This window comes from Trachypithecus francoisi, unplaced genomic scaffold (assembly GCF_009764315.1).
Source record: "Trachypithecus francoisi isolate TF-2019V2 unplaced genomic scaffold, Tfra_2.0 Lachesis_group15, whole genome shotgun sequence".
Classification (NCBI taxonomy): Eukaryota; Metazoa; Chordata; class Mammalia; order Primates; family Cercopithecidae; genus Trachypithecus; species Trachypithecus francoisi.
The window spans coordinates 57,116,332-57,134,370 of NW_022681460.1; the positions used below are offsets into that span (position 1 = coordinate 57,116,332).

The window sequence follows — 18,039 nt, forward strand, 5'->3', positions numbered from 1 at the left end:
CCCCGCCCCCACACCCATTCTAGCCCTGAGCAACAACTCATCTACTGTCTATCTCTACAGATTTACCTGTTCTAGGTATTTCATGTCAGTGGTCCATACTTTACGTCTCTGGCTACTTTCACTTAGCTAAACGTGTGTGAGGCTTATCCACATTATAGCATAGGTCAGTAGGAGCAAGGGGAGTTAAGTTCCTCATGTTACGTTTATTGAAAGAATCTATTACATTTTCTTCTCATCCTTTTATGGTTTAATTTTTAACGCTTTGTTTTGGCTGGTCTTGAACTCCTGAACTCAGGTGATCCACCCACTTTGACCTCCCGAAGTGCTGGGATTACAGACATGAACCACCTCACATGGCCCTGGATTTTATTTTGATATAAGCAAGAAGTGACTTAGGAATGCAACTTTGTTTTATTCTAACTCACCATCCATTTTTTCCCTCACCTTTTATTCTGCACTTTCAGAAATTCTATCGTTTTTATATTCTACTTTCCGTTATATATGTCAGCGCGCTCTCTGCTGCCTACTCAAGAGAGTCCCCAACTTAAAACTATAAAGGCAAAGCAGGGAAGGATTCTGCAGTGCCTTCTAGGACGGGGGTGCAGGGTTGCTGGGACTTGGACCCACATCCTAGTTCCGCATGGTGGGGGCAGTGGGAGGCGCAGCTACCCTCAACTGTGAATGCAGATTGCTCAAGGCTCAGTAAAAATTGGGAGTAACTAAAAGTTTTAACTTTAGGTTTCTAATAAAACATTTTAAAGAAACTACCTTTGAAGGAGGTACGAAGGCAAGCTGGCAAGAAGAAATAGCGTCAGTAGCCTTCATCTGCAACAGGGAAAATACTCAAGGGCAAAGTTTAAAATGCATTCCTAGGTTCACTGATGAATAGGCAGAAAGGTCTTTCTTTTTTTCAATTTTTAATTTTTTTTTGAGATGGAGTCTTGCTATCTCACCCAGGCTGGAGTGCAGTGGTGTGATCTCGGCTCACTGCAACCTCTGCCTCCTGGGTTCAAGTGATTCTCCTGCCTCAGCCTCCTGAGTAGCTGGGATTACAGGCACATGCCACCATGCCCGGCTAACTTTTTGTATTTTTAGTAGACATGGGGTTTCGCCATGTTGGCCAGGCTGATCTTGAACTCCTGACCTCAAGTGATCCACCCACCTTGGCCTATCAAAGTACAGAGATTACAGGCATGATGAGCTACTGTGCCCTGCCTAGAAAGGTATTTAAAGGCTGCTTAAAGCCCAGTGTCAACTGCGCTTCCCTAGGACACCAATGGACCTGGGGGAGATAACAGAGGTCCCTTTTAGAAGGAACTGTCTCACCTGCTGTAAATAGCAATATGACACTCAAAGCAAACCTCAGCCAATCCCTCTGCAGCTCTGCCACTGGAGCAAGGAATCATAGGGACAATCTAACCTTGAGGGGGAAAAAGATAACATTGCTTCTGGGCTGTACCATGATGTCACATTTGTTGTAGAGAACAGATAACATCATGAATTTATACACTGGAGTGCAAAAGCCCATTATCCCAAGGGGAGATGCGAAGGCAAAGATCGAAGTCGATTTCTGACACATGTTTAAGGCAACTGAACCAGGTCCTCTTGACAGACTCCCTTCTGAATGCTTACCACCCATTGTTGATGTCACTAGTTTGAGAATTAATCATACTTAATTGACATGCCAACTGAAGTTGACCCTGTCCTTTGGGTTTTGAGTGAAATTGACTCAAACCTCCATCCCAGGTGTCCTTGGAGACCTAGAGTTCCTTTCAAGCTCTTTGCGGGATTCACAGGGTGAAGGGCACATGTATTACATTTTTCCAGGTCACCCCCAGCTCTGAAATCCTGATTCTGCAAAATCAATTCAGCTAATGGAACATCTCTTCATCCCCGCTTGCACCTCGCTGCCCTAACTGGCCGTGACTTTGATAATTTCATTTTTCGACATGCCATCGACCAAGGCTGCACAAATAGCTGAATTTTACCAACACTTTGAGGCCATGGAGAGATTTACACCACTGTGTCTGAATCTCAGTCTAAAGTTAAATATGAATCAAATCTAAAATTGAATATTAGACACCCCTGCTTTTCTCATTAAGAGTTTCTATTTCACTGCCTATATCTCTCCCCGCTTCTGGGCCAGCTTGTGGCAGGTCAGTTCTCCCTGACAATCACACAAACAGGCCTGCGTAGCACCCCAGCTACACAGACAAATTTCCACAGCACCGCCTCAACATTCAGCTAATAATTAAACCCAGGGAAATTGATGCCCAGACATCAAAGCCAGAAATGAAACATACATCCTACACAGGCTTCTCCCAAACCTGGAGCAAGCCAAGATAATGGAGACAGCCTTACATTCCTCGTGCCAGGACCCATCTCGGGTCAACAAAATCTGAGACGAGTCAAGGTAACTGAGGCAGCTGTTTGAAGAGATTTATGGGAGAGTTTAAGGCAGCTCTCTGGACCAAACTGCAAATGAGATAAGATAGGAATAATCACTCTGGTACTACAGTCCTCATTACATAGAATTTAGGGGACAGGCCTTAAGGTACTGGAGCCCTCACAGCTTGATCAGACTTAGAAAGCATTTTTTGGCCTCTGACCTTCTAGATGAAACAAAATTAGTTACGTAGACTTAGGTGAATGCGATACCGCACATAGGCACATGACCCCAATCTATATAAGCACTAAGAAAACTGCAACACTTTGAGTTGATCTAGTGGGATTATCTCTGACCTTCTCCCTGTACCCCGTTACTACAAGAAAATTCCCTTCTTCTCTAGTTTGTCTGCTTCTCGTTATTGGGCCACGAGAAAATACAGCCGGACCCGGCTCAATTCCAGGAACAATCTGGCCTCCTATCTCCCTTCCCTCGACCTTTTCCCCTTGATTAATTCACTTCCCTCCACCATACCCAGATTTCTCCTAACCTCTTATGCAGACCATTTTGGCTCTCTTTTTTCACTGCTGCCTTCCAGACAAACTGTTGAAGCCTCACCTCCCAGCTACAGTGACCTGTCAAGGTATTTTCAAAACGAAAGTCCATCCTCTTCCTGAGTGAAACGCCAGTGTTAGCTGATGGAACACATCAGATCCATGTGCAATTTCTAATTATGGCAACCAGGAGTTTTATTAAACTCTTGCGTTGTTTTTAAATATTTTAGTTCAACAGTGAGATAGGGCCAGGAGTAGCACCTGTTCCCATAAGCCAGACTAGAAAACTTCATGATTCATTTTGTTGGGCACTGGGTAGAGCACTCAGAAAGGTTTTACCTCAGTAATGAGGAGTCATGAGTCCTAGATTAATCATGGCTCAGTCCCACCTAAGAAATGTTCAAAGCAAGCAAGCAAAAATCAGACTGTTTCCAAGTTACTTAACTTGTCCAAGAATATTTATAGGAATATAAAATATCCAGTATTCAACAAGGCAAAACTCCCTATTGTCTGGCATCTAATAAAAATTACCAGGCATTCAAAGAAGCATAAAAATTCGATCTGTAATAAGGAGAAAACTTAATCAATCAAAACCAAGTCAGAACTAGTACAGATGTTAGAATGAGCAGACAAGGATATTGAAATAACCACAATACCTGTATTGTGTATGTTCAAATAGTTAAGGAGAGATATGGAAGATATAGAAAGGACCCAAAATAAACTTTCAGAGATGAAAGCTACACTGACTGAGATGAAAAATACATTGGATGGGACTAATGATCATAGCGGAGATTTCAGAGGAAAGATTCGTAAACTTCAAGACAATAGTGGAGAAGACCCAAAAGAAAACACACAGAGAAGGAAGAATTTAAAAAATGGACTATCACTGAGTGGTAGTGAGACGGGACAGTTCCTTTGACCTTGACCCCCTTTCGTGGGTTGGAACTGGAGTGGCTTGTTTCCCTCAGCCTGCTCCTGGCCACTCCTCGTGAGAGGGAGTGTGTGAGCAAGTGAGCATGGGGAGCAGAGGGAATGAACATTGGAACCAGCTGGTCACTCCTCTCTGGTGGGAGCAGGCTATGTGCAGGCCTGTGGCATCATCCAAGCCCTTGTCCTCTCAGCACCCAGGTTCTTGTTTGGCGTCCAGGAAGAATCAGGTCACTCAAACGGATTGAAGAGTAGTGTATGTGGAGGATTTTCTTGGGTGATGGATGTGGCTTTCAGCAGAATGGGGAGTTGGAAAGGGGATGGTATGGGAAGAAGGTCGCAGGAAGAAGGCGACCTTTCCCTGAAGCCACACTGTCTGAAGTTATCTGCGTCTATCCGTAATCTCCGACACTCACTTGCTGCCTTTCTGCTTGCCACTCAGCCATTTGTATCCCCGACGCTCAGTGGCTTGCATCCCTGACTGCTTGCATCAGCCACTTGTGTTGCTCTTCCAGCTGAAGTCTTTTTACGGGCACAGAATAGGGGTGTGGCAGGCCAAAAAGCAACACTTGGATGGAAAAACAGGGTCAGCTGTTTTCACTTAGGGCCACAGTTCCAAGCTTGAGAGTGGGGTTTAGCCAGGAGCCCAGATGTTCTGTATCAGTGGGAAACTTTAATCAGCTTAATCCATAATTAAGGTCCCTGAAGTGGAGGAGAGAGAGGAAGGACAGAATAAATATTTGAAAAAATAAGATTTGAAAAAGTAAGAGTTGAAAAATGTGCAACTTTGTTGAAAACTACCAACCCACAGATTGAATTAACTCCACACAGGGAAACCTCAAGCACAAGAAACATGAAGAAAACCATGAGACACATCACAACCAACTGTTCAGAACCCATGATAGAAAAGAAATCCTAAAAGCAACCAGAGAAAAAAGACACATCATGTACAGAGAAACAAAGATGAGACTCATGGCAGATTTCTTGTCAGAAACAAGGCAAGGGAGAAGTTAGTGGAGCAACATCTAAAGTATCGGAGAAAAAAGTCAACCAGGAATCTTATGATATCGACTGAAAACATCTTTCAGAAATGAATGCTAAACTTTGTTGAAGATATAAAAGATGAAAGAATTTATTACCAGCATACCTGAATTACCATGTCTCTCCATGTCCTCAGCGTTATTGGTTTCAGGACCCCTGAGGATACTAAAATCTTTGGATACTCACGCCCCTTACATAAAATGATATTGTCAACCTAAAATAATCAAAAGGGTCAGAATCTAGTTTAAAGAAAGTGTATTCAAGCTGCAAGTTTCAAGATGGCTGCCCAGGAAGCACAGATTCCAAAGAATGAAAGGCAATGTTCCAAAATGTAGAAGTTTGGAATCATTTATATAGACAAATTTGGGGCGGGGGGCACTTAGCAGAATGTCAACATCCTTCTATATAAGGCTTAATGCATAGTCACAAATGATCTGATTAGTCAAGATGGTTTTTAACTTTCAGGGAAGGTATATTTAACATCCCATATGGAAGATGTGTAATGGGGTCTTTTGCACCACCTGGTCTAAGTTAGGTACCAGACAGTAAAGGAGGCAGTTAATCTACAAAAAAGGTCAGTGGTTGGAAGAGGGGAGGTCTGGCCTCTGATCTCCCCTAGTCATTTATAGAACGAGAACAAGGAGGAAGAGAGTTGATCTACAATCTAAGAAGCTGAAGATATAGCTACATGCTGTGGGACTCAGGTCTCCCTGGGTCTGGTACATTTTGCATATCTTGCATAGCTCAAACTGTTCCGAGCTATTTTGCTTCACTTACTCCTAAACAACAGCCTCAGGAGCATCTGGGGTTGTGAACACACTGAAGTGCTGGGTGGCTGTTCAGAGAGGGCATGGAAGCTCCAGGCCCCCTCCCTTTCCCTATGTGTCCTTCGCATTTATTTGTTCCTGAGTTAGATCCTTTATAATAAACTGATAATAGTAAGTAAAGTACTTTCCTGAGTGCTGTGAGCTGTTCCAGCAAATTATTGAACCTGCAGAGGGGATGTGGGAACCTCTCCCCACTTCATAGCCAGTTGGTGAGATGTACTGGTGGTTTGGAGTTGAGCCTGGTGCGCTCAATCCAGTTGGTCTTACGGGGCCAAGCCCCGAAACAGTGGGGTCTGTGCTTACTCCAGAAGTTATCAGCAGAATGGAATTGAATTGCAGGACACCCAGTTGGTGTCTGAGAGATTGGGAACTGGTTTACAAGGAAAAAACCCACATATTTGGTCTCAGAAGTGTTGTGAGTCAAAATAGTTCAAAGGGAGGGACTGCTCAGCCTGGGCCCTTGTCCCTGATGCGGTCTGAGGCTTCCCAAGACTAAAACGTGCTTGCGATTAGATTGTATTGGGAGCTAAATCTCTTTCTCCCTTGATCTTGAGTCCTTGGGCTCAACTTTAGAAGGATATCCAGAGGTTTTTGTATAAAATATTCATCCAAACCCGAACAAGACAAGCCTGCCACGCTTCAGCCGTTTCTGTGAGGTTGGTTTTCTTGGAGCCTGAAGAAAATCTCCAAGGGCTGAGCCTGAATGATAGATTTGGCATCGGAGGGAAAAACCCAGAGCTTGAGACATTTAAATGACAAGAAACTGAGTTTGCTGTGGAACAGACCTGAAGTTATTAGTTCACGATGACAGTTCAGCTCTCTCAGGCTCAGGCATTTTTAAAAAAGTGATTCTGCATTACTCTGTTAAGAGAATGTTATTTCCTAAGATTAAGGAAACTCTGACTATTAAAAAAAGATTTTTTTAAATCACTTGTGCCCTGTCTACTTTTAAAAGAGTTTAGAGGTGGCTTAAAATACTAAAGTGTGTAGAAAGTAGGACAGCTAAAATAGAGGTTAGAAGGAGTGCAGAGGGGCCGAGGGTGAGATGGATAAATTTAATGCTCATTCTAGAAGTTGCTAATTCAAGACATAAGGGTGGTTGGACAGATTGTGCAGTTCACGTTGCTTGATTAAAGAAAACTGGCGAAAGAGATGGATATTTTCAGGTGCTGAATTTTATGAGGATTTGTCAGTGTGTGTGTGTGTGTGTCCTCATAGGAGGGGCTTGAAAAATGTCTCTGTAGTAATTTTGTAAAAGATATAAAAACTTTTTTTTTTTTTTTTTTGAGACAAGAGTCTCGCTCTGTCACCCAGGCTGGAGTGCAGTGGCACAATCTCGGCTCACTGCAAACTGCGCCTCCCAGGTTCAAGCAATTCTCCTGCCTCAGCCTCCGGAGCAGCTGAGATTACAGGTGCCTGCCACCACACCCGGCTAATTTTTGTATTTTTAGTAGAGACGGAATTTCACCATATTGGTCAGGCTGGTCTCGAACTCCTGGCCTCAGGTGATCCACCCGCCTCGGTCTCCCAAAGTGCTGGGATTACAGGCATGAGCTACTGTGCCTGGCCCTAGATATAAAAACTTTTTAAAAGACAGGATAAAAACACTGAGTGAGGATCACTTGCAGGATACCTTGTCTTTTGCTTTCCCCGAGCTCTGATTCATCCGCCTCCTGCTATCCTTAAGGCGAGGAGAGACAAAGAGAAGGGCTTTGCTAAAAATGCTGTAGGCTGGAGCAAAATGGCTGCAGAGGCACAGACAGTCATCGTTGGAGTCAAGAGAACATGGAGAGAAAAGTGAATATGCAACGAAAATAATTCTAGAGGGTGTAGCATCCTATGGCCACTGGAATAGAGGCTTGAGATCATCTGTCACCACAGGCTCAGGCAAGACTTAAGGGTTTTCCTCACTTCCCGTGTCTAGAGTACTTATACCAATATTACAAAAGAAATGGTGGTTAGAGGGCTTATTATCAGATAAGGATAACAAAAAAGTGCTTTTTACCCTACCGACCAAAAAGAGAAGGTAATTACTGGAGAAGCAGATTTGACCTTTGGATAACAGAGAATAGAAGAAAAAATCACCCCGTTTTCAGCTTAGGGTTTAGGAAGAAAACATGAAAACACTTCACCTCTATAGCCTGGAGCATCTAAATCAGACTCGAGGGTTTTACCGAATTCCGCTGGTGCCCAGTTCTCCTTGCAGGGGAACCTTGGAAATCTGGGGCCCAGCAGGAACGGGCTTCATGGGAAAGTGCTATGGATTCAGCCCCTGGACCCAAAGGAGCACGTAGGAGAGCTGGTTTCCCCTCGACGACCCAGAAAGGCTCCCCTTTTGAGCCCAGACACTTTGAACTTGGAAGATGGGTCTTGGAGGATTTCTGTTGCATTCCTGGGACTCCATCAATGGTATGGTTTGAATATCTCCATGTGGCCAGGCACCGTGGAACGTGCTAGCACCACAAAGAACAACAGACACATCCCTGGTCGCTTGCATCGCACTGAAGAGCAGGACGGGCGGGAAGGATGGGAAGAACCTCGGTCCATGAAGTTCTCTAGCAAAGCAGCCTGACTCCGAAGAAGGGCAGGCATCCCTGAGGAGGTGCACCGACCGGGAGGAGTGGACGGGAGGTCGGAGGAGAGAGCCGCGGCGGGGAAGAGCCTTCCCTGCGGAATGTGCGCACAGGCCGGGCCACACAAAGGCAGCGAGAGAAATGCAGTGCCACTGTAGCGTTGTAAGCAGGGCAGGTGACAATCAGATCTGGGTTTTGAGATCACTCCGGCCGCAGTGTGGAGGAGCAATTAGATAAGGGCCTGAATCCAGTTATTTTATTCCTTTGAATAACTCTGATTTTATTTCTTCCAGTTTAAAGTGATTCACTTGGAGAATGCTGATGGCACCTATCAGTTAAGATTAGCATGACACTGCATTCCGGTGTGCTTGGGACAATCCTGGTTTATGTCTGTGGTCCTGCTATAATTTTTTTTTTTTTTTGAGAAGGGGTCTCCCTCTGTCACCCAGGCTGCAGTGCAGTGGCACAATCTCGGCTCACTGCAGCCTCCGCCTCCCAGGTTCAAGCAATTCTCCCACCTAAGCCTCCCGAGTAGCTGGAATTACAGGGGTGTGCCACCATGCCTGGCTAACTGTTGCATTTTTAGTAGAGACGGGGTTTCACCATGTTGGCCAAGCTGGTTTCAAACTCCTGACCTCAAGTAATCCACTGGCCTCGGCCTCCTAAAGTGCTGGGACTATAGGCCTGAGCCACTGTGCCTGCTATAATTATTAATAATGCCTCTTTCACTCAAAGGCGTCTGGGTTTGGGCAAGGAATTATGTGATCACCGTAGTTAGAATGCTTTTGTTTTTGTAGAAACAAGGTCTTGCTATGTCAGCCAGGCTGGTCTTGAACTCCTGGCCTCAGCTGTCCTCACGCCTCAGTGTACTGTTAACCCCAAACAGACTGGCTTGGCAGTAAGGTGGTCTCTGGCTCGCCTTCCTAAATAGGCCACAGGCAGGGCAGCTTCACAGTCAGCTGGGTAATGGGCTGTGTGGTGTCTTCACAACCCTGGATTCTCCTTATTTCTCTGCTCTGCCTCTCAGAGGGTCAGCATCCCCCTTGGGCTGCCTTCTCTCATGGTGACAATGTTGTCCCACAGTCCCAGAGCTTGTATCCACACTTCAGAGCGAGAGAGACTCCTCTAGCAAATCTTCACTTGTGTCTCATAAGCCCAGCTGGGTCCCAGGCCATTGCTGAACCAATGTTGTGATTGTCTGAATGCCATACTCAACGCCTAAACCCATCACTGTGAGGTACAATCGCTCCCTTCTCTGTTTTAGATTAACCAGGGCCTTCCTGAGGGAGGGGCCTGCCTCTACCAAAGCCATGGGCTGCATGACGCAGGAAAGGCTACTTGAACGAAAATCTGAAACCCCTTAGGAAAGGGAAAGGGGAGGATGGATTCTAGTTGCAATCAACAAAGTATACAGCAGCAGACATGAGGATATTAGGACTCTTCTATTTGCGACTCTTAGGGATGTAGTGTTTTGGAAGGGGGCAGCTCTTTATTTTTAAAGGAGAACAATATCTTTCATTATTCACATAGTATTTCATATAGCAAATCTTTGTGACCAGACATGCTAATGAATATTCAAGAACATCCAAGAATGAGGAGGCTCAAGTCTTGACTCTTTTTTTTTCCTTTGAGACAGAGTCTGGCTCTGTTGTCCAGGCTGGAGTGTAGTGGCTCAATCTTGGCTCACTGCAACCTCCACCTGACAGGTTCAAGTGATTCTCCTACCTCAGCCTCCCAAGTAGCTGGGGTTACGGACATGTGCCACCACGCCTAGCTAATTTTGTATTTTTTGGTAGAGACGGGGTTTCAGCATGTTCACCAGGCTGGTCTTGAACCCCTGACCTCGTGATTCACCCACCTCAGCCTCCCAAAGTGCTGGGATTACAGGCATGAGCCTCCATGCCCAGCCATCTTGACTATTTTATATTCATTTTGGAAGCTCAAATTCACCTTCACACTGTCCTTCCTTTGAGCATCACTGAGCTCCAGTGTGTGTGTGTCTCTCCTCTAATCACGACTCTGCTGTTACAGCACTGTCTTCAGTGAATTCTTTTCTAAGCACATTTCGCATCTAACTGAGTTATCGTCACTCAGTGCCAGGAAAGACTGAGACTGAAGCAGGAAAAGACACGCCTGAGTCAGATTTGTCTGCCAGAGTTTAAATGGGTTTGCTTCTGTCTTTAAATCCTTGGCTTAATTCCAAGATAATGTGTAAGTGCTTTAGGACTTACTGTTATTTTGTATTTTCTGGCTTTTGGCTCTTCTCCATTAACATAATGGCTAACCCTGTAATTGTTATGAAAGAATGAGACCATTTTACCCTGAGCTTGCAAAAGGGTAGAGACAATGTCTATTTTCTTGCTTCTGGAGCCACTCTGGAAAAACCTTATTTTATTATCATTCCAGGGGTGCCCACTTGACATGGCAGAGGATGGGTCCATGGTGAAGCCACTGCGCTCTCACCTAGAAGTGAGCACAATGGTTGGCTGGGGACATTCTGGGAGGATCGGGAGCTTCTCTGCCATTGTCCTGGGAGCAAGAGGCAATCTGTGGTGGGATGCACCCTGGGGGCAGGACCCGGGCATGGGGTCAGAGTGGGCCGGGCCAGAGCACACTGCCTCATCAGGGTGTTGTGGGTGGGGAGGCCCCTGAGCAACTTCCACAGAAAGGGCCTGCTACCCAGCAGGCAACAATGGCCAAGGGAAGACCCCAGTGGCTCTGCTTGAATAAAGACTTTGATCTCCTCTGCCTCCCTTCTTCCCTTCACAGCACATTGGGAGAAAAGGGAGGAGGAAGAAGGAGTTGGGCAGAGACCCTCACCCCTCCACAAACCAAGGCTCTGAGGCTGGGACCTGCTACTCCTTCTGCTAGGAGGTGAGGATGTGCAATGGAAGTGGATTAAAATGGAGTGGACAAGACTTTGAAAAAAACCCCTGTGTCATCCAAGAGATGGAATCGGAATAGAATCACTAAGGGACTAGATGTTTATGAGAAAATAAAGCAATTTCATGTTTGTTTCACTTGTTCCATAAAGTAGTTGGCCACACATGTCTAAGAAGAATTATACCAAACCAATCTAGCTTTTATTTTTTAATTCAAGACTTCTAAATCCACCACATGAATTACACCAAACCAATCTAGCTTTAATTTTTTAATTCAAGACTTCTGCACTCACCATAGATGGGTAATTTCTCTATGCTGATAAAGCCTGTTATATCTTTCTTGCCAGGTGTCTTTTTAGAATACATAGAGAAAGAGGGATATAGGATCTGAGCTCAAAGAGGATCCCAAAGGATGTGGGAAAAATGAAACGCTCATACAGTGTTGGTGAGAATGGAAGTTAGTACGACCTCTGTGGAAAATAGTCTGGAGATTTCTCAAAGAAGGAAAAATAGGACTACCCTTGGATCCAGCAATCCCACTACTGGTTGTTATATACCCAAAGGAAAATAAATCATTATATAAAAAAGACACCTGCACTGTCAGCTGTAGCACTACTCACAACAGCAAAGTCCTGGAATCAACCCAAGCGCCCATCACCAGACGATTGGATTAAAAAGTGGTGCATACATACATCATGGAATACGACTCAGCCATAAAAAAGAATGCTGTCTTTTTCAGCAACATGGATAGAACTGGAGGCCATTATCCTTAGTGAAATGGCCTAGAAACAGAAGATCCAAAACTCCACATTCTTACTTATATGTGCGTACCCCCAGACATACAGAGGAAAATAATAGACACTGGAGACTCCAAATGGTGGGCAGGTGGGAGGGGTGAGGGACCACCTCTTGGGTTCATTGTACACTATTTGGGTTATGAACACACTAAAAGCCCCGATTTCACCACTGTACAATATATTCATGTAAAACAACTGCATTTGTATCCCTAAATCCATAAAAATAAAACATTTAATAAAACTAAAAAAGATTTTGAAAAAAAATAAGAGGTTCATGCCAAACCTGCATGGCATTTCTATAGCTATACCGTGAAGGCCCATCCTTAAACACGCCCTGCTCAGCCTCAGTTCCTTGCACGTGACCTACTTTTTCAAGAAAACATTTATGGAGCACTTCCTGTGCGTAAGACCTTGATGTTAGGAGCTGCAGAGGCGAGACTGTCCCTTACAACCTGGCTTCCTTCTGGATGCTTCCTACCTAGCAAGCACCAGGCAGTAAATAAAATAACATAAGGATGGAGCCATGGCTCTGAGCAGGGGGTGGGCGCTGTGGTGTGGGAAAAGGGGGTGTTTCTCCTTCCCCAGGCAGGAAGAGAGGTAGAGCAGGCATATACTCTGACCCTAGCAGGGCAGGCCGGCAGAGCACAAGCTTCTTTTGCTAAAGGAGCAGGAATAATAAAGAGTAACTTCACGAGGCTGTGTGGGGTGGCTCACACTTGTAATAGCAGTGCTTTGGGAGTCTGAGGCCCAAGAGTTCTAAACCAGGCTGGGGAATATAGCCAGACCCTCATCTCTACAAAAAATAAAAAAATTAGCTGGTGTGGTGGTGCATGCTTGTAGTCCTAGCTACTTGGGGGACTGAGGTGGGAGGATTGTTGAGCCAGGGAGTTTCAGGCTTCAGTGAGCTATGATCGCACCACTGCACTCCAGCCTCGGTGACAGGGCAAGACCCTGTCTCAAAACAAACAAAGCCCAAAAAACCAAGTAACTTAGCTAACTCCTGTTTAAACCTCTTGGACAAACGCTGGCTAGAGCCTTCTGTTGACCATGGATCAGGTGTCACAGCCATTGCTGTCTGGTCAGTAAAATGCGGCCCAGCAAGTGCGGAGATGACAGAGACGGGCATGGGATTGTTGAGCAGGGCTTCACAAAGGACAAAGGTACTGGACACTGAATTTGCTTTGTGTTGATATTATTTCCCCTTTTCCCAAAAAGAGGCATGGGAAGCATGGCACGAATCACTTATGGGCAAGGTGAGACAAATTCTAAAATGGTCCACTGCATGCCAACAATTTCCATTGAAAGCCGCTCCTGCTAAATGCTGAAAAGCCATAAATCATCCAGCCTAATGGATTTTGTCCCATCTATTCAATATCTTCCAGGGCATTGAATTTAGAATGTAATGCATTAAGAAAAAAAAACTCCCTAGAAAATCATATAAGCTTGAACATTTTCGAAGTAAAATCCCTCGTGCTAAAAGCATCCCTACATCCTTGTGACAAGACCTTCACCACTTCTGTCTTGCTGGTCTCCCCATCGCAGACAACGGCTCGCCTCCCAGTGCTGCAGGAAGAACATGGCTGCCTCAACATGAGCCCAGCCCTGCCACTCTAGGTATGGGACCTGGGCAAGCAACATCAGTCTTGCAGCCACAGTTTTCTTGTCCATCCAGTGGACCTAGGGCTATTGTGACTATAAATGAAAAAAGGTTTCATAGAACTGAAGACAGCCCTGACCTTACAGTAGTTGCTTAAAACATGGCAGCCAGCATGATGGTGGTTTAAACGTTCGGGTCCCCTGCTCTCTTTTCCCACGTTTCCTAGTGTCTGGGTTGGAGGCAGCCTTAGCCACCTTCTTACCTTGCCTTCCCTCCTTCCTATCTGTGTTCAGGACAAAATGCATGAGGAATGTCTCTGCTTCATTAAGCAGCAAAACACACAATGATCCTTGTTATTACAGCTGCTATTTCTGGTGGGCGAGGGTCCACCCAGCTCTGGCTCCAGTTAAGCTTCTGACTGGGGAGAGGACCCAGCAGCCTGGCATCCTTTTTTGGGGAAATGGCTGACTAGTTCTTTGACTGGGTGGGGCTATTTTCCAGGCTGCATGAGAAGAGCCTCACCCCTGCTGCTCTGAGGCCAGGCTTCTCCCTGCAGAGCCTGGGTCAGGTCAGCTGGGATTCCAGGGCCGACCAATTTGGTCATGAGGGTTGCTCTAACTCACTGTTCGGGAAACTCAGCCCTGGAAAACAAAACTGTGTTGCGAGATTTCTTCATTCCTTGGTTTGCACACCATCAAATCACTCATGAGTTTAATGTAATTTGAGCTTTTCTCTCAGATGACACCCAATGCAAATACACAGAGGAGCCAAAATGCCTACTTTTTAGGCTTTGTCTTGATTTTTTTTTCTTTTTATAGGCCATGTATCCCAAATCCTTATAAAAGAGAATAACAAAAACACATACAGATAAAACTGATATCCTTTTTCTTTCTTTTTTTTCTTTTCTTCACTTTTTTTTTTTTTTTTTTTTGAGGCAGAGTCTCACTCTGCCACCCCGGCTAGAGTGCAATGGTGTGATCATTACAGTCTCAATTACAGCAGCGATATATCACTATAGCCTCGATCTCCTGGGCTCAAGCAATCCTCCCATCTCAGCCTCCCAAGGAGCTGCGACTACAGGTATGTGCCACACCTGGCTCATTCTTTTGATTTTTGGTAGAGATGAGGTCTCACTGTTTCCCAGGCTGATCTTGAACTCCTGAGCTCATGTAATCCACCCACCTTGGCCTCCCAAAGTGCTGGGATTACAGGCATGCATCACTGTGCCCAGCCAAAACTGACATTCTTTTTTTTTTTTTTTTTTTTTTTTTTTTTTTTGAGACGGAGTCTTGCTCTGTCGCCCAGGCTGGAGTACAGTGGCCGGATCTCAGCTCACTGCAAGCTCCGCCTCCCGGGTTTACGCCATTCTCCTGCCTCAGCCTCCCGAGTAGCTGGGACTACAGGCGCCCGCCACCTCGCCCGGCTAGTTTTTTGTACTTTTTAGTAGAGACGGGGTTTCACCGTGTTAGCCAGGATGGTCTCGATCTCCTGACCTCGTGATCCGCCCGTCTCGGCCTCCCAAAGTGCTGGGATTACAGGCTTGAGCCACCGCGCCCGGCCAAAACTGACATTCTTTTTGCCATTAGTATCCAATTAGAAAGAAAGCTTAATTCAGAAAAATGTTCTTGACTGTGTCCCTGAGCATGAGGAAGGCATAGGGAGGGGGAATGTTTATTCACCGCCGTAGTTAGTTCTTTCAGCCTGGGCAGTGGCGTGGTTCTGTGAGACTCTGTGTCCTTCCAGCAGATAGGTACCTGCTGCTGCTGCTTTTTTTTTTTTCAGAGACGGAGTCTCGTTCTGTTGCCCAGGCCGGAGTGCAGTGGCACGATCTTGGCTCACTGCAACCTCTGCCTCCCAGGTTCTAGCAATTCTCCTGCCTCAGCCTCCTGAATGGGTGGAACTATAGGTGCATGCTGCCACGCCCGGCTAATATTTTGTGTTTTGGTAGAGATGGGGTTTCACCGTGTTGCCCAGGCTGGTATTAAGCTCCTGAAACCAGGAAATCCACCTGTCTCAGCTTCCCAAAGTGCTAGGATTACAGGTGTGAGCCACTGTGCCTGGCCAGTACCTGCTTCTTGGCTTTGGGATATATATGGTATATACTGAAGGCCTCCCTTGACCACTTCGCCTTGGGATATCTAGTGTGTGGCATCCGTGCCGTTTCTCTCCTCTGCACATGGCAGACATTGTGAATGACACACAGGGCTTTTTCCGGTGTGGCCTCAGAATGCCTCTTGGCCCAATACTCCAGAAAATTACCAACATCCATCCGTGTAGACAGAAGGAATAAATTCCAGTGGTCATCCCAGGGCTCAGGCTATCATGTGAGCCTGGATTTATGAGATGTTGGCAGCTACCTTGGGGCAGAGAATGAAGAGGACCTGTTCTCTCCTGAAACTCAAACCATTAACTGCTTCTCATATACTGGTTGACCTGGAAAACAGTTTTAGAAAGAGCAGTTGGTGAAACTGTTTATTGAAGTCATGCATTCCCAATTAGTTAGGCCATTGTCATTCCAAAGATAATACAAGTCAATGAGATATTGCATTTCTGAGAAAGGAAAATTCACTCAGGCAGGAAGCAGACATCTGTGGTCATTTGGGATGCTGGCTGCTTAGGGCTCCCTCTGGGGACACCTCTGTCTTCTGGCACCTTTGCCAGATCATAGATGAGCTGGTGGAGCTCCTGGCAGATAGAACATCTCTTCCAGGGCTGAGATTCCATAAGCAATAGGGGTAAATGGCTGGGCTAGAGAATGAGAGACAGGGAGAGACCAGGGACACAGTGGATTCCCCTGCCCCTCCTGGCAGAGCAGATATCCTGTGTGCCATTACAGCTATGGGTGATGGCCCTTGTCCATGAGCCGCTCCCCTCAGCCTGCCAGGCCACTCCCCAGCTCTGACAATGCATTCACCGCTGTGGGTGCAAAGAACCTGGACTGACATCCTTTTCTGAGGCACAGGCCGGGCTCGTACAAGGGTCTTTTCTGGCCACACATGCTTCTGCTCAGCCATCAGGTGAAATCAATTCGCTTTAGATGTAAGATTTCCATGATGACACTGTGGACACCATCAGCCGCCTGCCCACCTTCTGTCTGCTTCCTCCTTCCTAACAGAACCCTATCTCAGGGAGGACTCGGATAAGCCTCGCGATCCTGTGGACCAGAGACTGGCTCATCCATCCAGGCCAAGCGTCAGGGCGCCCCCGTCCAGGCAGCTGCCCTGTAATGGGAATATTCGGGGCGAGAGAGTTTTGACCAGGGATTCCCCACCATGCCTCATCCTTGCTTCACTTTTCCCCCTCCAGGGATGAGTAAGAAGCGGCCACCAGTTAGCCTGTTTCTGGCTTCCATGTTGTGGGCGGCTCCCTGTCCTAGCTGACAACTCAGGCTCAAGGTCTCAGGGGTGCCATTAGAGCCTTGTCAATCTGGAGGAGTTACAGGGACACTTGTGAAGTCCAGCAGAGGTTAGGAAGGAATGCATACGAGAAATGCTCTTTCTCGTAGTCCCTTCCTCCCCCAGTGACTTTAATCATATCTGCTTGCTCTCCAGTGAAGGGACAAACAGAGGGACATCAGGGTGCAGAAAAGTCCCCTCTTCCTGAGGCAGATATGCTGACTGCAAAAGGAAAAACACTGCCTGGCCAACATGCCTGCCTTGCTGGCCTATTCTGTGGCTGTGACCAGGAATTTCAAGGAGGGGATTCTGTGTCGGGGAGGACCCTGTCATCACGTGCTGGGAGATGACAGCTCATAAGAGCCACATTCCCAGGTGTGCTCAGCCCTCTTCCTCTGCAGCCTGCAATTCTGCAGCATTCCAAGGACTGGGCTCTAGTTCTCTTCACACCTGAAGCCATCTCCAGGAGAGCTATAAGTGACATCACAATGGCAGAGATAATGATAACTACTACTTATTAAAAGCTATATATTAATATTAACCATGTGCTCTGCATGGATCATCTACTCCTTCTGCGATACTGCAGAAAACGTGGTATTGTGCTCAATTTACAGACAAGGAAAACTGAAGCCTATAGATACCCAGACACTCACCCAGGTACGCAGAGCAGGAAGGAGAGCTCAATAGCTTCTGGGCCTTTTGGCTAAGATCAAGTGTAGTATCTGCTATCAGTTTAACATTTGATACTGAAGCAGTGTTATCTCACACTGAGGAAATCAAGGATGCGGACACACAAGAAGCGAGTTTAAGAGTGGAGATTTAATAGGTGAGAGAAAGAGAAAAGTGTTCTCTCCCGCAGCAAGAGAGGCTCCCGAGTGGGTCTTCCGGTTTTGTGGTGAAATGCATAGGGTTTTACAGACCAGCCTGAGGAGATGGTGTCTGATTTACATAGGTCCCAAAGATTGGTTGGAGCAGGCAGGCCATTGACACAGCACAAAGCTGGCTGCCCCATCCTAATATTTTTTTATGCAGATGGGTTCTCTATCTGGTTGGTGCCATG

General features: G+C 46.1%; 1 pseudogene; it reads left to right on the forward strand.

Annotated features, from left to right (window-relative positions):
* Nucleotides 1–17,662: 17,662 nt before the first annotated feature.
* Nucleotides 17,663–17,759, forward strand: LOC117098211 (annotated as a pseudogene).
* Nucleotides 17,760–18,039: the final 280 nt, after the last annotated feature.